We start from the raw sequence: 24990 nt of genomic DNA, 5'->3' as shown, positions 1-24990 counted from the left end.
TGAGCTCCCAGGCGGCTATGAGTGTTCTAAATTTCTTTTTTCTTTACATGGAAGAGGACAGCCGATGCTCAGCAAAAACTCGTCACTGTTCCTTGACATCTAAGAACCTTAGCAGATGTGTTTCCCATCAGCCTGTGCAGTCATTAAGGCCTGTCTTTACCTCACCACACACAGCTTGTTAACTGGGAACGTGCTCTGGCTGAAGATTCTTGTCAATGGCAGCTCACAAAAGTCAGTTTTGTTCAGCCCAGGGGATGACTGCTCTACCTTCAGGGATGTCCCGGGGATGTTGGAAGTAGGTGTGCCTGCTAGCTGGCCCCGAGACCTTGGGTAAGCAGCTTCCCCTCTCTGATTCCTCTCCTGTAACACTGAGGGGGTACTGGAGGAGGTCTGGATGGTATGCCCAGTGGCAGTTAGCTCTGAACTCAAAAAAGTACCCTTCTCTTCACTTGTATATTGCCCTGTTTTATTCTCTTTACTCTGTTTCACTTTGCAGATGATTTTTTCACTTGCCTGTCTCCCTCACTAAAATGGAAGCCTAATGAAGGGAAGCGTCCCTGTTTTTTGCTGTAACCCCAGGGACAAGCATTTGCCTCCCTGAATGTGTGTCGCATGCATGAATGAAATCTCAGAGCCTAAGTTCAAATCTTGGTTGCATTGTTTTCTGTGTGACCTTGAGCAAGCCACTTAATCCTCAACAGTTTTCCCACTTGAAAAATAGGGATTAGTGACAGTGCCTTCTTTATAAGGCTCTGAGGATAAAATGAGAAAATATCCAGGAGCATTAAGCACATTGGTTGGTACAGAGTATAATTATGATAGTAGCAAACATTTATGTAGCAAAAAGTCCAGATACTGATCTAAATGCTTTACATAGGTTAACTATGTTAATCTTCACTACATCCTATTTTTTTTTTAAGATTTTATTTATTTATTTGAGAGAGAGAGAGAGTGAGAGAACACAAGCAGAGGGAGAGGGAGAGGGAGAAGCAGACTCCCCGTGGAACAGGGAGGTGGAGCGGAACTGGATCGCAGAACTCTGGGATCATGACCTGAGCCGAAGGCAGCCGCTTAACCGCCTAAACCACCCAGATGCCCACTACAACCTACTATTATACCATTTTACAGGTGAGCAAACTGGGCACAGGGTAAGAAATATATGCACTCCATTCACGTTAGCTGTTATTTTTATGCCCTACGTTCCTTCCCAGTTCTCCACGGGGGAGCCTTCTCAAGGACCAGAGGGCGCGCGGGGCCAGCCTAGGGCCCAGCCAGTGGCCTGCCAGGACAGAAAGGGTTACTGAGACCGCGCGCGCCTTGTCGCGGAGTATCCGCGGGCCCGCGCTCTCCGCTCACAATGCCGCGGGGCCGGGCGGCAGGGCGGTTCTTCGCCTCCCATTGGCGCACACGCCCCTTCCTGTCACGGCCGGACCGAGCACCGCCCCCTAGCACCGCCCACCGCCCGGGCGCTGCCGGAGTGGACGGTTCCAGACGCATGTTAATGAGGGGGCGGCCGCCGCAGCCCATTGGCCGGCAGCGGAGTGTCGGTGAAGTCAGCGCCGAGTCCCAGAAAAACAGAGCGGGGCCAACTGCAGCGTGTAGTGCGAGTGGAGCAGGACGCGCGCCGCCCGCCCGCCCGGAGACCCGCAAGGTAAGCCCGCGCCAGCCTCCCCCTCGCCCGCCCGCGCTCTCCAGACCTGCGGCCGCGGCGCCGGGGGCGTGTGGCGGTCCGGCCCCCGCGGGCGGCGCCTTTGTTCCGCGCTCGGAGGAGGCGCGTTTAAAGGGCCAGCTGTTGGAGGGACTTGGGGGACGCCCTCCCCCAGAGCATCCCCGTGGTCACGGGGAAAGCCGTGGTCCCCCTCGGCCGGACCTTCCTTCCTGCTGGGTGGATCCCCGGTCTCTCCAGGAAAGTTCCCCAGGGTGCGGGGGTCCCCGGGATTCAGGTTTTATTTTATTTTTCTGTGGGTGGGGGTACGTGCGATCATGGCCACTGCTAGGAGAGAATGTCCGCCTGCTTCAGGCTGGCTGCAATATGGGTGGGTGGAGGAGACATCAAAGCCCGGGTGGGTTTGTGCTGTAAAGTGAAACTACCGCGGAGGGGCTCCTCTGCAGCAGCCAGAGAAGGAGGAGGGAGCGAGCGGCAGGATGGAGGCATCGCAGGTGTGTTCATTCATCAGCATCCCCCGGGAGGAGAGGGCGGCGAGAGGGGCGCTAGGAGGATCGGTCTGGCCTAGGACCCGCCTGAATGAGCGGGTGCGTGTGTGGGTCCGGGAACGCCGTGCGTGCCCATCCGCCCATGCTGCTTCATCCCCCCAGAGTGACTGGCAGCATCTCGCTAGGCAGCTCATCACCGACATGGACGGAAAGCAACTCCTTTCTCCGAATTCCCCGGGCACCCCTAGCTCCCACCTGGCTGCTTTCCGATGTGGCTTCCTTAATAAGCGATAGCGCCGTTCAAGGTAGAGGGGGAGAGAGGCCTGAAGTCATTATGTACCTTTCATGGGGGGATGTGCTGTCGAATTCTGCATCCCCCCTGCATCCGCTGTCGTAAGATGGCTTTGAAATTCACCAGTGCATGCTTTCTTCGGGCAGGCAGAATTTATTACGCTGCTACACTGCTACATAAAAGCAGAAGGGATCCCACTGAGCGTGGCTCCTTTTATCCAGACTCTGTGTTTTCCCAGCATGTTCTGGCTGAACCTTTGGATTTTTGTTTTAAACTGAGCGCTGGGATGCTCCTGTTGTCACAGGGCCGGCCTGCTGAAATTGCCAGAATTGATTTCACTGTCAATAGGAGGGAGGTTCATTTAGAGACATCATGGAACCTATCTGGCAGTCAGGCCTCTGACATCACCCCCCCACCACACACGCCCCTTTTCCTTTCATAAGTGAAGGCCAGGGATGGCTTGTCTGTCTCCACTCTCCTTGGTTTTTGAGCTCCTCTATTTAGATTCAGTTTTATGTTTTTGATGGAAAGGAAGCTTGGTGGTGGTTGAAGAGAAGCGGGTGGATTGAAAGTGGGGTGGGGAGCAGATGGGGGCAGCACCCTCAATGACAGAAAGCACATACTGGACATTTGGAGACTCCAGATCTACAGCCGTTAGAGACGCAGGTGAGATAGATGGCTGTCTACCCACTGGGAGGGTGTGTGTGTGTGTGTGTGTGTGTGTGTTGGCTTGAGGGAGGGGTGGAGGAAGAGGATGCTGCCAGCAATTTTTCTGCCCCACCCTCTTGATGCTGCCTTAAATAGCTCCTTGCCAGCCAAGCTCTGCTGTCTCAGGCTCTTGGCCTGAGGGGATGGCAGAGAAGGGTGGGTCTGTTGGCACCTTTGCCCTGCGCACTTTAGAGTGGACGGTTAGCAAAGGGGTAGCTCTTCTGGGGTTGCGGAGAGCTCATTTCTCAGCTGGAGGGCCCAGAGTTTAGCTGGTTTTGGTGACTTCCCTGCAGGGAATTAGCAACTGAAAAGAAATGCTTTCTACCCTGCAGGGCCAAGAGGTGGGAAGGGTATTGTCTTCTTCCCTTCGAGCTCACTCCCCCTGTTGGCCCGATCCTCCTCTTACCTGCTCTCTTTCCTGCTAGTTGGACAGTTTCTGAACTTTTCTGAAGGGATTGGGAATAATGGGGGGTGAGGTTGGAGTCCTGGGAGGGGACGAGCAGATGCTTCTTAATTGCAGAACAAAGAACTGTTCAGCGTTTCCCCTATTTTCCCTTCCCTAAAATAGAGTTCCATATAGATAGCAGACTCTGGGGTTTTCTTCATCGAGTATGAATGGGCAGGGTTCAGGAAAGAAGGCTTTTTATCAGGCAGCATTGGTAATCATCTGGTCATTCAAACTTAGGTCTGGACCCTTCGCTGGACGTGGAAATAGATTTGCTGTAGAGGGCACTCAGTGGTCATTTAGGATTTAATCCATCTCTAAAAGGAGATGGATGGTCCCAAAAAACTTTGGTGAAGGAGCTTGGGACCAGAGGCGGACAGCTGGCTTTGATCCTGGCCACAGACCTACTTTGGGCTTTGGGCTTGTGGCTTCCACGCTCTGGGCCTGTGTCCTTGTTGGAATAAAAAGCGGAAGGCTTTGGAGCAGACTATTTTCCCAGGTTCCTGACAGCATCACTGTTCTTAGATTGACAAGTCTGGTTTGTGAGGGCATTTTAACATTCCTTTTTGTTTGCTAAACAATGTTAAAGTCATAGTATTGCTCAATGGCATGAAAGAAGTATTCCAGGACTCAGACCTCTGATGGCTTCAGATTCAACTTTTCCTCGATTAGTGTGATTGATGAGGATTTACTGTATATAAATAGTTCAGAGCTAGAATGGCCTGGAATGAGGGGCACAGACTCTCTGGAGGTTGACTGGGGTGACTTGAATTGGCAGAATGCTCAGGAAAAGGAGTTTTTAGAATTCATTCCTCCTTCCTGTGTATGTTTAACTCTCTGCTTTATTTACAGTTATACAGGTGAATATTCAGGTGTTTAAAGCATGAGCGTTGGAAGAAAACTGTGACTGCCAGGTTTCGCCCCGCTCACTGAGGAATTTGAGGGGTTGGGAAGGTTTGGTGATTTGTCCAAAGTCACACAGGTAGCAAGATGCAAAGCTGGGACAGGAACCCAGGTATGGTGATTCGAGGTCCCGTGTTCTATATGTAGCTCTTACTCCCTCCCTCCTTCTCTGAGATTCTAAAATGGGATGGAGAAAGTGAGGAGGAAACATGGTTGAAGAAGAGAGAGGTTGGAGGCAGGTCAGGTGGGGAAGGGGAGAACACAGCCTCCAAGCTTAGAGGAGGGAGGGACGGAGCTGAAAGGGGGCCTTTGCCAGCTGGGAGAGAGCAGATTTCTGCAGCCCTGGAGTGAAGGAAACAAGAAGTAGCTTGGTTTAGATAGGGGTGGGAGTGGGTGGACCTGCTTGGGCTTGGGGTGGCCGTGGAGTGTCCTTGGGATCTCTCCTGTTGACCCTCAGCCTGCAGAGTGTGGTAGAGGCTGCTTTGCCGTAGGGTCAGCTGAGGCCTTTGGAGCCACTGGGCCACATGGAACTTGAACATGCGGGAAGTCAGGTGTGCTGGCGGTGAGGCCAGAGAATGCTGAGGTGGGACCCAGTTCTGCTGAATTCAGTCCTAGGTTTTGTTTTTTTTTTTTTTTACAATGCAAAACGAAAGAAAGTTCTCCAAAGAATCTCTTTTCAACTCAAGCAGCGTTTTCTCCTCAAACTTTCACCGGGGTTTTGTATGTTTTATGAGATAGTGTTTCACATACTCCCTTTTCAGAGGGCAAGCCTGGAGCTGGCTGATTGACTGAACTGTAGCCCATGTGCAGGGAGCTTCTGGCCTGGGACCTGAGCTAAGCCTCCCAATGTTTCAATGAGCAATTAAAGAGCTGTGAATAGTGGTTAACCAGATCAGTAGCCGTTCAAAGGCAAGGATGAAAGGTGATAATACTTTGAAGTCTATAACCCGAGCCAACAGCTTGGCCTGTGTGGTGTAGTTTACTTTGGCTCCTTGGTCAGGCCTCGGAAGTGTGTCTAGATTCCTTGAGTTGTTCCCTCTTTTTGTGCAGGGATGGGCCTGTGTGTCTGTGTGTCTCACTGTCCTCTCTTTCTTGCTTTCCCACGTTTCCCTCCTCTATACATTTCTTTCTCTCCTGCTGAATCTTTCTCTTTCTTCTTACCCTCCTCCCCATTCTTTCTTGACCGTCAATAATACAGCTTTGTAGTATATTTTAATATATTTACCGCTATTAAAATTTAATCTTCTCTGTTCTTAATTTACAGTCAGTTGAGTTCACTCTCTTTCCATGTGTGGGTATGTGTTTTATACACAAAACAAACAAACAAACCAAACCCAATTAAATTGCTTTTTACTTCTTTCTGTGTGGCCTTCCATTGATTTCCACCTCCCCTCCCCTCCCCGCTTTTCTTCTATGGTCAGTAGTGGCTCTTTATAAAAAAAAAATTTCCCGGCTCACTGTCATGTGGATATTATTGTTTTTATAACAAAAACAGTTACAACAATAGAAAAAGTTTCCACCCCTGTATTGTGGACACAAGGGACACCCTCTCCCAAGAGATGTGCCCTATTTCTTGACTTCCTTCCATGGAAAGAGTGCAGTGTGTTCTCTGACAGAGGCCTATACTGTAAAGGCTGTGGGTGTTGATGTTGAAGCTGGGACTTTTGTCTGTGATTCTCTTAACGCTTAGAGTCGGGGATGTGGGGGGACTTATGGCCAAGAGAATACATGTAAGAATTCAGTGTGATGGTTTTTCTTTGTTTCCCTAAGCTGGGTGAACCCAACAGTCAGTGGCAAGACCCAGGCCCCTTTGGAAAAGAATGAGATGTTGCTCAGCTTTCTGATTCATGTCGATTAGGACCCAAGGGAAGCTAGGCACAAGGAGGGTAGGCACCCCCTGACAGGTTGCAGGTATGAAGTTTCTGGTGCTTTGATGGATGCTTGGTGTAGTGCTTTAAAATTTTCTTCTGACTCAGACTAATTACAAAGAAGATTGAGTCTTGGTTCTCAGTGGTCAGCAGATAGTTTAGTGTCTAAAGTGGGCCTTGCAAGCAAGCAGTTGCCTTGAAATCTCTAGTTAATATGTTAAAAATTCACATGACTTTTGTACTCTACTTTATAATATGTCTGTGCTGGTTTTAGTATAAAGGTATTTAAAGTGCTTTACTGTTGGGGTGCCTGGGTGGCTCAGTCGATTAGGCATCCGACTTCAGCTCAGGTTGTGATCTTGGGGTTCTGGGATCGAGCCCCACGTCCGGCTAGCCATTTAGTGGGGAGACTGCTTCTCCTCTCCCTCTACCCCTTCCTCTGCTCCTGTTCTCTCTCTTTCTCTCTCTCTCTCAAATGAATAAAATCTTTATTTTATTTATTTTTTTTTAAAGATTTTTTTTTTATTTATTTTTATTTGAGAGCGAGACAGTGAGAGAGAGCATGAGGGAGGAGAAGGTCAGAGGGAGAAGCAGACTCCCCATGGAGCTGGGAGCCCGATGTGGGACTCGATCCCGGGACCCCGGGATCATGACCTGAGCCGAAGGCAGTCGTCCAACCAACTGAGCCACCCAGGCGTCCCAATGAATAAAATCTTTAAAAAAATATATGCTCTGCTATTGAGTACAACTGATGGTCCAGGAAAATACTGTGTGTATACGGGCCTTCCCTTACCCATGTCCACTTGAATCATGCACAGCAGGTCCCGTGCCCAGCTGGAGAAGCCAGCAGTGTGGCAGCACCAAGCCTGGTTGTGTAGAGAGCTGCCCCACGTCCCCAGCCCTTCCCACTGGCTCTGCCAGACCCACTGGATGTCCCAGTCACAAACACATGTCCCCAGAAACCAGGTTCTCCCTCCCTCCAGAGCTTGTCCCTCACGGAGGGCCTGGCTAACTCCTCCTTCTCCTTTCAGACTCTCCTCACATCTGAAAGGTGCTTTTCTTCCTGTGTTCAGCAGTAGCTGGTTCCCCGTCTGTCTTTTCTACCAGATTGTGAGATCTGGCAAGACAGAATCTATGTTTCATCCCTTTTTAAATGCAATTTTAATTTACATCAAAGTCATATTTATGTATTTATGTGTATATGTGTGTGTATGTAATATACACACATACTTTTTTAAAAGTGTGTGTTTGTGGGTGTGTATACTTTTTAAAGTCAAGTAACACTGCAAGGCTTATAAAGAAACGCTGTGTCACCCCTTCTCATTCCAGCGATTACTCCCCGGAGTCTGTCACTGAGTGTGATTTTCTATTGCTGCAGTAACAAATTACCACCAACTTAGTGGCTTGAGGCAACATAAATTCATATTATGGTTATGTAGGTTAGAATCTGAAAAGGTTCTCACTGGGCTAAAATAAAGGTGGTAGCAGGGCTGTATTCCCTTTTGGGAAGAATCTGTGTCCCTAGTTGCAGTCTTCTGGCTTCTGGAGGCTGCCTGCCTTCCCTGGCCCCTGGCCCCCTTCCTCTACCGGAGCGGGCTGGCTGAGGCCCCTCCTACTGCATCACTCTGACTTCTCACAGAGTCCCACCTTCCTCCGACTCCCTACACTTGTGAGTACTTTGGGCTCGCCTGCATAATCTAGCAATCTTATTTTAAGTGCCCTTGATCAGCAACCTCTATTCTGTTTGCAACCATAATTCCCCTATGCCAGATAACATGTTTATAGGCTCCGGGATTAGGATATGGACACCATCTTTGAGGGGCCATTATTCTGCCTACTACAGTCACTTCCAACTCTATTAGCTATTTTTCCTGATAGTACTGTTATATTTGTGAGTTGCCTGCTAACAGTTCTGTTTCCTGATTGTTCAATTTGGATATTATTCCTTGATGTCCTACCATGGATTAGAGGAGCCCTTAGTCCCCTCTTCTCCCCACATACCTCTGTTCACACTGTCTTCCCAATGTGGTTACATCACAGTTTTGGGTTATATTGATATTCAATGCTTACATTATCTTGGCTGTGTAAATAGTGTTCATGGCTGAACCATATAGTTGTGCTATATTTCCTTTCTTGTACATCTTTTTTTTTAGTTGATCATTGCCTTCTTTTTTCTGTTTTGTTTTCTATGTACTTATTACTAATTCTCAAAGTCTCTGAAAGAATTTTAAAACTTCTATGTTTTATAATACATGTTCCTCTTTATTTTATTACCATTTTTCTCTTGGAGACCTCCCTCCCAGAGGCCTCCAACCCTCTCCTCTTTTCTGGGTTGATTGACCTATAGGCCTGTGACATGACTCATCCTGGGAATTCCTTTACCTTGTCCTGGGCTGGATCCTCTGTTTCCTCTTTCTTGGTTTATTTCCCCAGGAGGTTTTAAGAGAGGGTCTGTGGAGGTTCACTTCAAACTTGCACGTCTGAAATACCCTTATTCAACATTTACACTTGATTGGTGTTTTGTTTTGTTTTTTTTTTCAAGATTTTATTTATTTATTTAACAGAGAGATAGAGGGAGCACAAGTAGGCAGAGCAGCAGGCAGAGGGAGAGGGAGAAGCAGGCTCTCCATGGAGCAGGGAGCTTGATGGTGGGACTCGATCCCAGGACCCTGGGATCACGACCTGAGGTGAAGGCAGCCGCTTAACCAAGTGAGCCACCCTGGTGCCGCTGATTGGTGGTTTAATTTGTCTAGAATTTTAGGTTGAAAGCCATGGTCCCTTGGAATTTTGAAAGCATTGCTCCACTGTCTTCTAGCTTCCAATATTAATGGCAAAAATTCAGATGCCATTTGGATTCTTGATCACCTATGGGTAACTTCCTTTTTTCTCACTGCAAGTTTTAGGATCATCTCTCTTTCTCTGTAGTGGAAATTTTCTTGCTTTTAAAATTATTGTGCGAGGTCCTTCAGTGTACTGTTTTGATCTGAAGACTCAAGTTCTTCAGTTTTGGGAAATTTTCTTATATTTTTCCTTGGTTAAGTTCCTTTTTTTCTTTTGTCTTTGGAACTCCTCTCTTAGTTGGATGTTGGACTTCCTGGGTTGCGTTTATAATTTTTATTTTTATTTTATGTTTTTAAACATCTTATTCTTTTTTTAAAGTAAGTAATCTCTGCACCCAGTGTGGGGCTTGGGCTTACAACCCTGAGATCAAGAGTCACATCCTGTACCAACTGAGCCAGCCAGGCGCCCCAAGTTTATAATTTTAAAATCTTTTATTTCTTGTTTTTGATTTTATTTTTGTTTTTTACTTTGTGAGAGACCTCTTCAGCTTCATTCTTAACCCTTTTGAATTTTCAAATTTATGTTTTCATGGTTTTGCATGAAACATGCTTGCCTGCTTACTTTCTGGTATACCTCATTCTCTGATGCTCACATTTTTTTCTTTTTTTTAAATAGTATTTTGTTCTTGTTTCATGGGTGCAATAAATTCACTTCGGTTAGGTTTTTGTTTTTGTTTCTGTTTTTGGTTTTTTTGTTTTTTGTTTTTTTTTTTTCTGTTTTTGTTTCTGTAAGGTTTTTGTTTTCTGTTTTTGTTTCTCTTTTCTGCTTTGTCTTTGTCTCCTCCAAGCCCCTTTCCCGTTTCTTTCAGTCACTGAATTTCCCATCGCAACTGTCCTTCCACTGATCCTTGACCGTCCCTTTATATTTTAAGATTGCTGATTGGGCATTCGTGTGACAAGGAAGGGGGCTTAGCTTCATCGTGGGCTCCAGAAGAGAGCGCGCTTTCGATGTCTGTGCCTATAGATCTTTTCTCAGGGGGATGTTGGGTTTTCCTGGAGAGAAGTGTTGCCTGGTGAAACAGCCTGGATGTCCTGCACTGTGGGAACCCTGATGGGAAAGGAGGCTGCATACGCTGTTTGGTGTGCAGACTTTCCCTTACTCTGTTCTTTTTTGAAGGTGGCCCCCTTCTTTCCTTTCTTCTCTCAGCTGTGCACCTCCCTCAACTGTGTCCGCATCCCGAGTCTCTAAACAGTCCGTCTCTGCCTTTCTTCTGCCTGAGGGAGGGAAGTCACCAGACTGAGTAGATGGGAGGAGAGACATCCCCGGGCTGGAAGTGCTCCTTTCACAGACTTTTGGCACACTCTCTTTTTTAGCCCCTTTCCCCTCCCCTCTTAATCCTTGGTGCCTCCAGTTCCAGAGGCTTCTTCTGTTTCTGTGGCATAAGTCCCCACTTGCTTAGTGTTTCCCTCCCCTGCTTGCCCTTAGCCGGGCAGAAACCTGAGCCCACTACTGCATGGCGGTCAGCTCTCTGTCTTCCAGAATTCCGTTGACATATCTTGTCTGTCATCGTCTTCTTTCCATCAAAAATCAGAATTTTCTACTGTCCTTTTAGTGAGGTTCTAGGAGAGAGCAGGGAAAAATATGGGTGTTTCACCCTCCAGTTTAACCAGAAGTTTCATCTCTTTGTCCAAGCCCTTAAACTGGTACCTGCTGGAGGTAACGTATATTCTCAAGAAATGATTGAATGTGGATTGAATGCACTTTTTTTTTTTTTAAAGATTTTATTTATTTATTTGACAGAGAGAAATCACAAGTAGGCAGAGAGGCAGGCAGAGAGAGAGGAGGAAGCAGGCTCCCCGCTGAACAGAAAGCCCGATGCGGGACTCGATCCCAGGACCCTGAGATCATGACCTGAGCTGAAGGCAGCGGCTTAACCCACTGAGCCACCCAGGCGCCCCATGCACTTTTTTTTTTTTTAAAGATTTTATTTATTTGACAGAGATCGAAAGTAGGCAGAGAGGCAGGCAGAGAGAGAGAGGAAGGGAAGCAGGCTCCCTGCTGAGCAGAGAGCCCGATGTGGGGCTTGATCCCAGGACCCTGAGATCATGACCCAAGCCGAAGGCAGAGGCTTTAACCCACTGAGCCACCCAGGCGCCCCTAAATGCACGTTTCTAAGGTGGTGTGCATACAGTTAGTCATGAGATTTCAAGAGCGTCCCAAGCATGCAGTCTTACAAAAATAAATCCGTTGTTTATTCTAAGATAGACCTAGTAACAGGCAGCAGATCTGGCCTTCTCCCTGTGCCAGGTAGCCGAAGAAGCACCGTGAGTGGGCGTTGTGGGCTGGTGGGCTGGAGAGTGATGAGGCTTAGGTGTTATGTCCAGCCCCATCACTAACAACCTGGGGCACCTTGAAAAGTCACTTAGCTTGTCCGGGTCTTGGTTTCCCCCACATTAAAATGAGCTGTTCGTCAAGATTTGATTGAGTTCATGGCCGTAAATACCTGCTGTGTCAAGGCACAGTGCTAGCATCCTTCCGGTATCTCTTCCAAGGCAGCCTGGTCAATATTTTGTAGATATGTCTGTGAGGACCTTGGTCACCCTGAGTGACTGTGACATGTATGTCTTGCTCCTGATTGAAGTTCCATGCCTGAAACAGTCGGTGCGCTGCAGGTTTGACCTACCCCTCTGGACGGCGGGCTCCTCGTGGGGGCTGCATCACAGTCATCTTTGTGTCTGACGTAACCCTGGGTGCATGGCCCTTGGTGCATGTTAGGCTTTTCCACTTAGAGTACATCAAGGAAATAAGAAAACAGGAGCTGATCTGCTAGAATGCCCAGACCCTGCTCAGAGAATGAGGCCTTGCTCCTTGTAAGTCCAGCTACACACTCCTTGGCACAGTTATGGAGCTTGGCGCCCAAATCTCAAATGCATTGATGGGAAAGTCAGCAGCGGTAGCTGTTCTGTACCACAGCCCTGACACTGGGGGACCGTTTCCCCCAAACAGATCACCGTCATGTATTTGTTTAATGGGCCTCACGTTGTTACAAGGTAAGATCAGATTCATCTTAACTAAGAAAGTGAATTATAGATATAATCCTGCGTTTAAAGTGTTTACAGATGTTTAAGTGATTTTTCATAATATAGTTTGGTTTTCCTAAACCTATGAGCTAATGTGCCAGGACTAGTAAGTAGGAATTTCAGGGAGATAAATTTGGCTTCACAGAAGCACTTTTTATCCTGAGAGCTAGTCCCTGCTGTATTGCATTTGGGAGGCCCTGAGCTCCTTGCCAAGCCAAGGTTAGATGTCCATTAGCCAGAGATCCTGGAAATCAATCCTGGGGTCGGAGAGGAAGCCTTATTAGAGCACCTGAAAAGTCCTTTGCTTTTGATTTGTTCAACAAATAATTACTGAGCACCAGCCACACACCACGGTCTGGGCTGGGCTCTGGGAATGCAGCAGTGACCAAAGAGAAGTGGCCTCTGCCCTCCTAGAATTCTAGACTAGAGCTGAGCTTTCCAGTGTGGTGGACACCAGCCATATTCATTTTAAGTTAATTAAAATAAAATACAGTTTGCCATTCAGTCCCTCGTTCCCACCAGTGCTCCTAGACACAAGTTCCTGTCATCTCGGGAAGTTCTCTCGGGCAGCCTGCACTGGGCTACAGAGAGAGCTAAGCTTCTGTGTTTCTAGAGCAGGCATCTGTGATCAGCCTTGTTTCACAGCAGAGGCAGCCGATGCAGAGAGAAGCCATTTGTTCTAGGCCATGTCGCTGGATGGGCCCGAGCTGGGAACAGATCTCTTCTCCTGGAGCTTGGCTCTTCTTGCTTGGAAGTGAGGGGCAAGCAGATGACGAAGAGCGTGGTCGCCGTGCTGGTGCTGCCCGCTCCTGCTGCCTCCTGGAGCGAGTGGCTCCTCTCTGCCTCAGGCTTTCCCCTGTCCAATGGAGAAAATAAAGGTGCCTCTCCCCCCCCAGGGTTATGGCTGACTCAATGACGCAAGTCTTTAGCCTGTGCCTGACGCATGATAGTGGTGGCTGCTATGTTGAGGAGAAGGAGACAAGTTATTGGTGGAGTCAAGGAGGCATTTTCAAACAGATCACAGAGCAGAGAAAGAACGCTGGCAGGCGAGGCTGTGTTTGCAGAGCTGACTGACTGCCTGGAGAGGGACCCAGAACCGAATGTGTCTAAGCTGGGGGCTGCTTTGGGCGTGAGACCTGATGTAAAAATGCTGGCCGCGAAGCTCGTCACTGACACTTGAACAAGGAACCCCTTTGATGTCCCTTTCCTTCTGGTCTGCCTCTACCCATGGCCCTTTGTCTTGTCCCCAGACATTTCTTCTCCCCATACTGTATTTCTACCTTGGTGAGGTGTGGTTCTCAGACATTGGCTGTCAGCCCTGTGGAGCAGAGGGATGTGCCAGAGGTGTGTGGAGGAGAGAAGGGACGGATCCTGGGTGATCTGGCAGCTGGAGCCTAAGCTTCTCTTTGGGATTTTCGTCCCTTGGTGATTTGCTCAGTCTTGCAAGCAGGTCCACCTGCTGTGGCCTGGTGTGCTCAGGGTGCCCTGTTTTGGGGAGAAAGGGAGCTCTGATGTTAGCCCCAGGGCCAGGAGGGCGCCCCATTTGCTGGGCGAATCCCTGCTTGCACACGGAACTTCAGTCGAAGAAGTGCTTTCATAGCCACAGGCTCATCTCGTCCCTCAAACAGGCGTCAGTGAACGTGTAGAACAGGTGTCCATGAACGTGTAGAATGGGTGTCCGTGAACAAGAGCATGGGGCTCTTGGCTTCCCTGCAGGCATCCAGCAATTTATTTTAGGCTTTGAGGCGGGAAGGTTTTGGTAGGACAGGGTGTGTGGGGGCAGGGGTGGTGATGGCACCCGGGACACCCCTGACCTATCCGGCATCTCGCCTCAGCCAGGTGAGGCACGCAGAGCGGGGGGCAGAACATGGCCAGGGATGGACCGTCAGACAGACAGACAGACAGACAGTTAGGTGTCTGGTGATAGTGGACTCAGGACTGACCTGCGGGGAGACTGCTCCTGGCTGCCTGGCTTCTCACGGGTCCACACACATGCTGCCTGAGGACCTCGGTCAGGATTGTTGAGTACTTGTGACCTCTACCTGGCTTTGCCAAGCTTGTTCTCCTTGGGGCCGTGACTTTCCACCATTCATGGATGACGTTCTAGCCCAGGGCAGCTGTGACAGGAATGGGTGCTTAGAAGATCCCGGAACTACCCACGTGTCAATGCGCAAACTCATTACTCATTTATATAAGGCCTGGTGCATCGATTATGAACATCAGCCCGTAGGCCGGCCTTTGAATTTGGTTTCCCAGTACGAAAGATCACCGGGACATAACTGTTGAAATCCAAACAGTTTCTCTTGTTGCGGGAATTTGTGGGGGACCTGGCAGCGGTGCGTTTTCCTAGTGTGAGCGGTTTCCTAGTGTGATCTGTAAGGAGCTCACTCACGTGCAGATCGCTCATCTCCATGTGGAGTTTGTCTGGCATCTGTCGGGGCAGCACCAGGGTCGAGTGACTGTTTCCTGTGAGCCCAGAATGATGGTCAGGGGGCGTAGCTGTTGATGCTGCGTCGAGGGGGGACAACGGAAACATTTCGTGTTGTGTTGCTGTGTGGGCGTCTGTCCCAGGCTACTGCAACACACACACCGCTGACTCTTGTGTGTGCTTCTCCTCATAGACCACACGCGCAGCAAGCCAGCGAGAGGAGAGGATCCCTTGGCCCGTGGGGCGAGGTGAGACGGGCCGGAGCTGCAGCTGGGAGATCTGTCACTGCCCCAGTGGCCTGGGCCGTGGGCTTGAGAGCAGGCCAGGGATCTGGATGGAAAAGCCAAGGCAACAGGAGGAACTGGGCTGCTTTAAGCAGGACAAAATGAATAGAGTCTCCAGAGAAAGAAGAACCCCAACAGGGATGGAAGATAGAGGAGCTAGAGAAAGCTGGACTCCGGAGGCCCGAGGGCCTAAGCAGGGGCGGGTGCCGGCTGCTGACAGATGGGTTGCCAGGCCCGTGAGCCTGGCCCTAGACGGTCGCAGACCTTGGAGGACGGTTTTGTGCTTGCTTTGTGGGGCCTTTCTTTGGGCATGATGCGTTAGCGAGCCAGGCCTGGCAGGTGTGAGGGGGCGAGGCCCCTAGGAGCTGGGAAATGTTAGTCATGCCTGAGCGCGGAGAGAAGCGAGGCTGCTCTTCAGAACAGCTGCTGCGGGAGGAGGCCCCCAGCCTGCCAGCCTACGGTACCGTCCACGGTCTCTGTCTGATCTTGAATGAAGGTCGTGGGCTGTTTCACTCACCTGAAGTATCGTGGTGAATAATTTTCCCTTCCTGGGGTCACAGGGGCTCCAGTAGAGAAGGGGTTTTTGTGGCTGCAGTTCTGGATTCCCAGGTTGCTCCTGCGAGGAACGTCCCCCTGGACAAGCAGGGAATCCAGAGGTTACCCTCCATGGCAGGGCGCACACCTCCTTGGGCTGCCTTGCTGGGTATTTGCACTGGGGGTTCCTTTCCATTGTAGCAGGGAAGAAACCGTGCTGTTAGAAGACGTAAAATATTTAATACTCTCTTTAAAAAATTAAACTGCCTAGGAGCCTTGGGTTGGTGGTACCCATAGCAACAGGCATGGTTTCCAGGAGTGTCTTCCTAGGAGTGTCTTCCTAAGCTTTTGAGCTTCTCAGGAGGGGTGCAGGACCCCACTCCCGGCTGGCTGGGAGACCTGGAGGAGACCCACCTGCCTGCTTGGCCCAGAGACCGGGCGGTATTGGGACTGAGCAACCCCTTCAGAGGTTGGAAGCTGGGTCTGTTTTGATAAATAGGGGAGAGTAAAGGGGAGGGGAACTCACTATCCTTTTGGGGCTTGTTCATTCATTTTGTTTTATTGGCCTATTAGTCCCTGGCACTTACGCTTCTCTGTTCCAGCCTCTGGATCTTGCCTGTTCGGTTTCCTTAGCTGGGAGTGTTCTTTCTTCCCTTTACCTAGCCAACTCTGCTCGTCCTTCACATGGCACCTGCAGCAGCGTGTTCCTGGGGAAGCATTCTCTGATCCCCTGGAGCAGTTTAAAACCTCCCATCTGAGGCTCTCATGATTCAGTGGTTCTGGACAGAACATTCATCACAGCATCTGGCTCAGCTGCTTTGTTACATTTGTTGGGGAAATCATTGTTTGTCTGCCCACCCCAGCCATCTGTAGCTGGATCCACGATGGCCATGGCCAGAGCTGGTTCTTAGCCATATTCTGTCCCCAGGGCCCAGCGTGTGCCTGGCCCACAGAAGGGGCTCACTAGCCATGAGCAAATTAATTCATTTACTAAATTTTGGGTTCTGTTGCGGATTCTGGGAATATAAAGAGAACAAAACACCCCAGCTGTCCTCACGCTGTTCCTAATCTAGAGCAGTGGGTGAGCTCTCAAGAGATCGACTGAGTGGCAGGAAGAAAACATCAGTGAAAGTTCTATTTATTCTTTAACTCAAACATAAGAAAGATGTAGCTTTCCTATTTATAGTAGTACGGGTTTATAATTAACTTATAAGTAAATATGCTCAAAGCTATTTTACTAGCAGGAAGGTGTGATCAGAAAGTTGGGTGACCTGGTCTGAAGGGAGAAGTAGGCACATGAAAAGGTTTTTGTGCCCAGGTGTTATAAACACTAAGGTAGGGCAAGTACCAGCTGTAGTAGGGGCTGCCATGGAGGTGGGAGGGGGCTGGAAAAGGACCAGAGGAGGGCATTCCTGATAAAAGTTGGGGGTTCCAGCATGAACACAGGCAGCGTGTCATGAGAAGGCTTAGTGGATTGGGAGAGGTCAGTACTTTTTTTTTTTTTTTTAAGATTTTATTTATTTATTTGACAGACAAAGATCATGAGTAGGCAGAGAGGCAGGCAGAGAGAGAGGAGGAAGCAGGCTCCCCACTGAGCAGAGAGCCCAATGCTATGCGTTGCCCAGTCCCAGGACCCTGAGATCATGACCTGAGCCAAAGGCAGAGGCTTTAACCCACTGAGCCACCCAGGCGCCCTGGAAGGTCAATACTTTAATAAGGCCGGGAGTATAAGGATGGGGAAGGGCCTGCTAGATGCCCCTACTGGTCAGGGGAAGGACTGAGAATTGGGAATACCAAGATGGCTGAAATAGGGCCCCTGCCTGCAGGGCGAACATAGTCTGGTTGGAGAGAGAATGGTGCATGCGTGCCCTAAGGGGAGAAGAGTGCAGTGAGTGCCTGGATTCAGAGCAAAGTGGGTATTTGGGTTAGGGGGCGGATCAGGCTGGTCATGTTTTCAGAATCTACCATGCCCAACCTCGCAGCTCCCTCTTCATTGCAGGAGGGGAAGAGGGAGGGCTGGTTACTGACTTCAAGCTTCTTTCGAAGCCCATCTCAGGGTTAGGCTCTCCTAGAAGTTCTCCTTCATCTGCTCCTACCCAGTAAGACTTTTTTACCTTAATGTGATTTAGACACCTCCATGGACTATATTTTCTGGGTTACAAAATGGTATATGAAGAGAAAAATGGCATCTGGCATGTAGAAATATGCATATTTGATGTGTTTACTTACCTGTGTAATCATACACACTCCTTTCTTTCTTTCTTTTTTTCCCTTAAGTCCCAAGGCTTGAAGTAATTATGTAATTAGAATCCACCTAGAATGTGGTTAGATAAGGTGTAATTAAAGAGGAAAGCCTAATTTTGGAAGAATGATAAGAGGTCATTTGATTCAGTCTGGGCCCAAATCCAATCTTGGAAGAACAGTAAGAGGTCACTTGGATGTACGGGGAGCTTGGGGCCACCCAGGAGCCCAGGCTGGCCTGAGAACTGGGCAGATTCTGTTTCTTTCAGTTCACTGTGAAGCCTATTCATTGAACATCTTCTTGGTAAAGGGTATTATAGGAGGCTCAGCTGTGGGTGAGGAGGAGAAGGTCTGCGTGTAGGGAGGACATGGTGGTGGTGGGGAGATTGACTGGAGAACAACCGGGAGGTCCTAAGGTGGAGAGGTGAAGACTCCTTTGTGGGGGTGTGTGGGAGTTGGGGAGCAGGGAGGAGGGTCACAGAGCATGTGGCATTTAAGATTGCTTGAAGAGTAAGAAGGGTTTCAAGAGCAAAGGCAGGGACTCTCTGGCCCATCGGACGCACTCAGATAATATTTGTGGAATGAATGCCAGGCTGAGGTTGCAGGTGGGAGGAACATGGCCAAGTTGGTGGTTGGCCATTTGCAGTTTGGTGATGAGGTAATGTTCATATAGCTCAGGCAGTAGAGGGACAACATGAGGCCAGGAGAACACCAGGCTTAGGCCCTTAACTGCTAGTGGTGACTACGTGCAGAGGAGTTGGAGACTGCTGTGGGCTGTGGAGGTCAGGGGAGGTCCTCATGGGGGGACCAACAGGATAGGAAGAAGGGAGAGAGGAGGAGAGTGATGTGGCCAGGAGGTCTGAGAGGGAGCCAGGAGGTCATCCAGGAGAGAGAGGAGGGGGCATATAGGGGAGCAGGGCAAACCCAGGTGGGCTGGAGTAGGTGAATGAGCTTCCTGGGTGTGTTGGGCAGGAGAGCTTTGATCCCGTGGGACAGACGAGCCATGGCAGGTTGTTGGACAGGAGAGTGGCATGGCAAAGATATGTTGAGGGAAGAGGAATCTGGCCCTGTTGTGTAGAATGGGCTTCTGGGGAATTCAGCCTGGGCTCCTTGTCATGAGGTGATTGGAACGAGGCAGTGGGTTTGGGAGGGTGGGACTGGTGGTCTGCAGGCCGGTGTCACAAAGGGCTACTGGTCTTGGTGACAGGAGGATGAGAGAAACAGGGCAGGGGAAGAAGCAGCGGTGATTGCAAGCTTCAGAGCCTGGGAGAAGCCTATGGTACCAGAGACAGGAAGGGGGGGGCAGCTGGTGAGAAAGAGGGAGTGGGCAGAGGCATGGCGAGTCTAGAGCCCAGAGACCCACGTTCTAACTCAGCCCTGCCTTGGAACTGGCTGAGACCTTGGGCCTATTCCTTCCTCTCCTGTGGTCCAATTTTTGGTTAGAAGGTGTTTTTACTGTAGGATTCAAGCTGACCGGAGACCATGGAGTCCTTACAGTCCTAGGGTTTGGGTAAAAGGAAGGGTCTGGGCTGGAGACTTGTGAGCCCTCCCATGGAGGGGAAAGAAACGACGTGGTCTTCTTCCTTGTCTTCCTGGAGTGAGTGGGCAGTGAGCTATGGGAGGGACTCTGGGGGACCCATTTGCGGGGGAGGGGATGCTGTCCCAGCTCATCCTGCCCATCTCAGGGTGGTTATGGGATTCTGACCTAATGAGTGTGCAAACTCAAAGCCTACACAGATGTTGTGGTCAGTGCTCCATTCCGGGGTGGAGCAGGGGAGGGGTTAATCTTCCGGAATTCACAGGAAGGAAATTCTCAGGGCAGGGAACTTCTTCCCCTCCTCCCTTTCCCTCCCCAAGCCAATCTTTGGGAAACTTCTGGCCTTGGACCTTTAGAAACAGTCCATGCAGAGAAGGCTTCCTGGCAGAGGAGGGCTTGGACAAGCCCTGGGAAAGGAGAGAAGGAAGGATTTTCCAGAAGCCCTGGGAAAGGAGAGAAGGAAGGATTTTCCAGAGGAGGAGGATGATACAGAGTTATATTACCCAATATAAACTAGAGTCCAGAAAGAAGGGATATGTGTTCTGAATACCTAGTGTGTGCTTTCTTGATGTTTGTCTAATAATCTGTACATCATTTCTGCTTTTATTATTATCCCATTTTACAGATATGGCGACATTATTAATTTGCACGAGGTTTCAATGGTCTGGCAGGATTTCATTTTATTCAGATCTGACTCCCATGCAATGAATCCCCACTTCTATGTTCTGTAAATACTATATTGTGCTGGCTCTTGGGGAACATAGGGAAAAAGAGGCGGATTTGTCTTTGTGACCCTTATTCCCAGGTAAGCACTTACTTAAAATGGGGATCCAGCTGCTGTCCACACGCGGCATTCTGACGCAGTGTGGTGTCTTGGAGAGTAGTAATGCGGGGGGCACTCATTCACAGATTAGGAAACTGTGGCCCAGCAAGGAGAAGGGATATTGCCAGGGTCTGGGCAGAGTGGGGATGAGAACTAGAAGAGTCTGGAGGCTTGGAGACTTGTGGCTCTTTTAAGGCCTCCCTGTGGAAAAGTTTGTTTTTAGACAACAATGGAAACCTTTGTCTGGAGAGTTGGTCTGGGCAGGGTTGGATCTGAAAGGTTCTCTGTGTGTGCGTGCGTGTGTGTGTGTATGTTTGTGTGTGTGTGTGTGTTTTCTTTCCTTCACTTTAACCTCAGATGCCTTTGAACCAGCAGGAAGGATTCCTTAAGACCAAAGGTTAGGACCAAAGGCATTTAACAGGTGGAAGGAGCATAGGAAGAAGGGGGAAGATCAGAAGCCACAGAAATAGAAGACTAAATGCTAGGCTTGACTAAAAGGAATTTTCCAGGCCCATAAATAATCCCTAATGTTTATTGAATGTTAAATTCACTCACAGTGCCAGGCAATCATTACGTGTCATTTTATGTAACTGCCAGGGCCTCCCTATCAGGTGGGTGCTGTTTCATTGCTCCCATTTTAAGATGAAGGAACTGAGACTCAGCAAGGCTAAGTGACCTACCCAGAGTCGCGGAGTTGATAAGACAGAGAGAGGCAGGATTCTAACCCAGGTCCACCCAATCCAAAGCGCTATCTTCAAGGCCCAAGCTATTTCGTAGGACTAGGAGTTCCAGGTGCCTGAGTCTTTGGAGCTGTATGGATTCGCTCATTTAGGGAGCTCACCCCTTGGCGGTGGTGCTCAGCTGAGGGCAGTTTTATCCCTACAGGACATTTGGCAATGTCTGGAGGAGACATTTTCAATTGTGGTGACCTGTGGGGGTGCTGTGGCCTCTGGTGGGTGGAGGCCAGTGTGCGCCTAAAAGTCTGTGGCTCACAGGGCGGCCCACCACAGAGGGGTATTGTGTGCCCCGTGTTGGTGTGCTGAGATTGAGAAACCTTGCCCTTTGGGGATCTGGCTCTGTTTTCACCTCAGAGCACAAGACTAGTGGAAGGCCGTTTGGAGAGCCCGCCTGAAGAACTCAGGTTGTTCCCTTACCTGCAGGGACTTATGTTGTTGTTTTACCTCAGTGGATATTTGCAGATTGTGCCCCCCCAACCCCGACTGAACCCTGAGAGGTTGGCATGGTGGTCATGGTGGGTGGAGGCCAGGAAGGAAAATTCCAGCAAGGCCTGACAGGCCAGGGTGGCCCAGGGCCTCAGGTGAGAGGCAGGTGGGGTCCAGTCCGGCTGCTAAGAATGGATTCAGCTATTTCTCTGTGGAACTGGAATCACTCAGGTCTAGGGAGTTGTGTAATTCTGATGCCTTTATTAAATTACTGTGACTACTCATCAAGGGAAGGGTCTGAGAAAGGGGCATATGTGTTGTGCTTATAACTTGAATAATGCTCTGCTGCCTGCCAGACTTCTTTGTTACTGGTTACTCTTTAACTCTGGTCAGCCCCTGTCACATAGGGCAGAACAGCAAACAAATTTGGGGAAGCCCCAGGACCCTTGGCCTTTATGTGAGCTTCTCTGAGCAGCTTCCGCTGAACATTGCTGGTGCCTGATAGGTCTAAGAGAACAGCCCCCTCTCCTGAGGGGGCACCGCTTGGGCAATTCTGAGGAAAGCCTCCCTGCTTCACCCCCAGCTGCTCTGACTTCAGTCCCCTCTTCCAGGTCAGCCATGGAAAAGGTAAGTCTGTGGCCTGGTCTCAGATGGTCTGCATCACCAGGTAAAATTTTCGCCTGACCCTGGTTTCAAGTGAGCCCGCCCTGGCCAAGCTTTCTACTACAGTGCCTTTCCCCCTGCCGGCCTTGCTGACAGGAATGATCCCCCACTACTTTCCATCCCCGGCGCCCCACCCCAAAGCTCTCTGGCTATTCCAGCCAGCAGGGTCACCTCTGTCGTCCAGATGCCCTCTGCTCCAGTGAGTCCTTTAGTCTTTATCCAGTCAGTAAATTCTAGGCATCCTGTGTCACCTTTTAGTCGCTAACCAGCTGTGTGATCTCGATGAGTCACTTAACCTCTAGAGAAGCAGCATAGGATTTAACCAAGTCAGATGACTTCAGCTCACTTCCAACATTAGTGTTGAGAGTCACAGCCCTAGGACCTGGGGTGTTTCTCTAAGGTCTTTGGCAAGTTGGGTTCTCCTTTGATCCCATACAGATTCATGGAGGACTCAGAACTGGTTGTTAAGGAACCATCTTTGGACCAACTAAGCAAGCTTTTTAAATTCTTTACTCAGCAAATGTTTGTTGAGTGCCAGCTATAATCAAGGGGGTGTGGTAGGTTCAGTAGGGCTGTAAGACAGGGTGTCTTGGGCTTTGTCCTCAAGGAGCTCATAGCCTTGTAGGGGCCAAGTATGTCCACACCATAACAGAGTAGATTCTCCAGCATATCACCCTGTGTCCGTCCTTAGTATCAGTTATCACGATTGAGATAACGTCCCCCCTGCCTATGAATTTAAAGTTCTGTAAGAGGTGGAATTTTTTTCAGTCTTGTTCACTATGCACCTAACACAGAGTGAGCAGTCAGATTTTTGTTGAATGAGTGCAGTAAAAAATGATACCAGTTGACTTGGGTTTTGAAGGAAGGGTAGGAGTTAGACCTGCCTAGATGGGGGAGGTGCACATTATGGACTGACAGGGGATGAGGGTGGGGTGGAAGCAGGAGGAGGAAATGTGTGAGCAAATGCACAGATGTAGGAAGGCCCAAGGCATGCTGGTTAACTTGCAAGTCCATTGTGACTGGACCCTGTGATAAGATCAGTATCAGAGTGGCACCTGGGTGGCTCAGTGGATTAAGCCTCTGCCTTTGGCTCGGGTCATGATCTCAGGGTCCTGGGATCGAGCCCCACATCAGGCCCTCTGCTCAGCGGGGTGCCTGCTTCTCCCTCTCTCTCTCTCTGCCTGCCTCTCTGCCTACTTGTGATTTCTGTCAAATAAATAAATAAAATCTTAAAAAAATATATCAGTATCAGAAAGACTGGAAAGGTAAAGTGGGGCCAGATGTGGAGAGTCCTGAATTCAAGCTGTGTTCAAGGGATTGGATTTATCCTATGGTAAGATGACCTCACATTCCAGTTTCCCAGTGAGCCTTTGGCTGTTGTCCCCTTGTGATTATTATTAGTGCCCTGCCCCCTGTGGCCTCCCTCCCCCCCAGCTCACAGGTGTCCCTGTTTGGGTGATAAATTGTATGACCCTGTAATCCTAAAGACTATGGGGTGCCCCGAAAGGATTCACGGTTGGACATGGTCCCACTGGCGAGAAGAAGGTCAGTGCCTGGTGGCTCCTGGAGACAGGAGACAAGACCTTCTCTGGTCCAGGTAGAGAAGGTCTGATCCCAAGAAGTAGTAGCGGCATCTGAAAGGAGAGAGTCAAAAAAGAGACTGAGGCCAAAGTGACACCACACATAGTCTCTAAGATGGCCCCAAAGTGGCTCTTCCCATGACAGATTTGTTCCAAAATTCAGACCCACCGGGTACGCGTTTCTCTAACTTGAAGTTATGACTGATAAGAAAAACATCTACATTGTGTCTGTTTCCTGAGCAATTAAAAGTCAAAGAAGCTTCTCCCCAGCCTCCAAAACGTTCTGGTGAAACACACTGGTATTCACTCTCCTAAACCCAGCATTGTTCCTTGGAATTTAAAATAGGTTATGAATGTGCTTGATGTCAGGAAAGATAAATCTGTGAGGAGGACTGTAGTCAATACATTTCCTTTTTAAGTAGAAACAATATAAAGAGCTTCATTCAGTCCTGAATCAATCTCACTTTGTTGCCATGATTGTGTAAAACCTGACCTGCTTTATGTCCGTCTCACACTGTTTATATTCCCCGCTGTTCCCCATCTTAGCTGGCCCTGCACGGAGTCAAAGCCTTTTTAGGCCATGTACCATGTACCGCTCCCTTCTCCCGGGGCTGGTTTATTGCCTGCTGCAAAAAGACTATGCTCCGAGCAGTCAGTTCATTCTTGTATCTGGGGTGCTCTTCCGTGGGGCCCCTAAATGAGCCTCCTTTGTCTTGGAGGTAGAAGCCCAAATTCCTTGGCTTTTGAAATTCCCGTTAAAAAAAGGACCACATTTTAAGATTTTATTTTTAAGTTATCCCTGCGCCCAATGTGGCTCTTGAACTTACAATCCTGAGAGCGAGTTACACGCTCCGCCGACTGAGTCAGCCAGGCGCTCCACAAAATGATAACATTAAAAATAGTTGATACATACACATGGTTCAGACATCAAGACACTAAATGTATGCATTGAGATTTTCTTTTTTTTTTTTTAAGACATTATTTATTTATTAGAGCGTGAATGAGGGAGGGGCGTGGAGGGGGGCAGAGGGAGAGGGAGAAGCAGACTCCCCACTGAACAGGGAGCCTGATGTGGGGTTCCATCCCAGGACCCCAGGATCATGACCTGAGCTGAAGGCAAATGCTCAATTGACTGAGCCACCCACGCTTAACTGACTGAATCCACCTGCATTGAGAATTTTCATTCTTACCCCTGTGAGGTATACATCACTCCCTCCTCCAACCTGGCCCCTATTAGGTGGGCTAAATGTAATGTTCCAGTTTACCTATGACAGTCCTAGTTTGTGTTTTTCATCCCAGTGAATGTCCAGTAACACCCGCTTTCAACCTCAAAAATGTCCTAGTTTAGGTACTAAATGATATATTCCTCTAAAGACAGGTAATCATTTTTGTTAGTTTCTTAGATTTCCTTCCAGAATTTCTATATTCAGATACATATGTAAGAGGGGGGAGTGACATACATTGCCTTTGTTACTGAGTATACCTTGGAAAACTATCTATCTGTAG

General features: G+C 49.2%; 1 protein-coding gene across 45 annotated transcripts in view; it reads left to right on the top strand.

Annotated features, from left to right (window-relative positions):
* Nucleotides 1-1505: 1505 nt before the first annotated feature.
* The window catches only part of SORBS1 (sorbin and SH3 domain containing 1), a 227861-nt gene continuing 204376 nt past the window's right edge, over nucleotides 1506-24990 (top strand). For 5 of the 45 annotated variants that reach the window (XM_047703072.1, XM_047703067.1, XM_047703081.1 and 2 more), the window contains exon 1: nucleotides 1529-1651. The gene's annotated coding sequence lies outside the window, so the exon portion shown is untranslated. Of the gene's footprint in view, nucleotides 1652-24990 lie in introns of all 45 variants that reach the window. The other 40 variants (XM_047703100.1, XM_047703112.1, XM_047703106.1 and 37 more) reach the window with 21 other exon arrangements.

This window comes from Lutra lutra, chromosome 14 (genome assembly GCF_902655055.1).
Source record: "Lutra lutra chromosome 14, mLutLut1.2, whole genome shotgun sequence".
Classification (NCBI taxonomy): Eukaryota; Metazoa; Chordata; class Mammalia; order Carnivora; family Mustelidae; genus Lutra; species Lutra lutra.
Note: the sequence above shows the minus strand (reverse complement) of the source record. Positions and strands in the feature narration are given on the sequence as shown.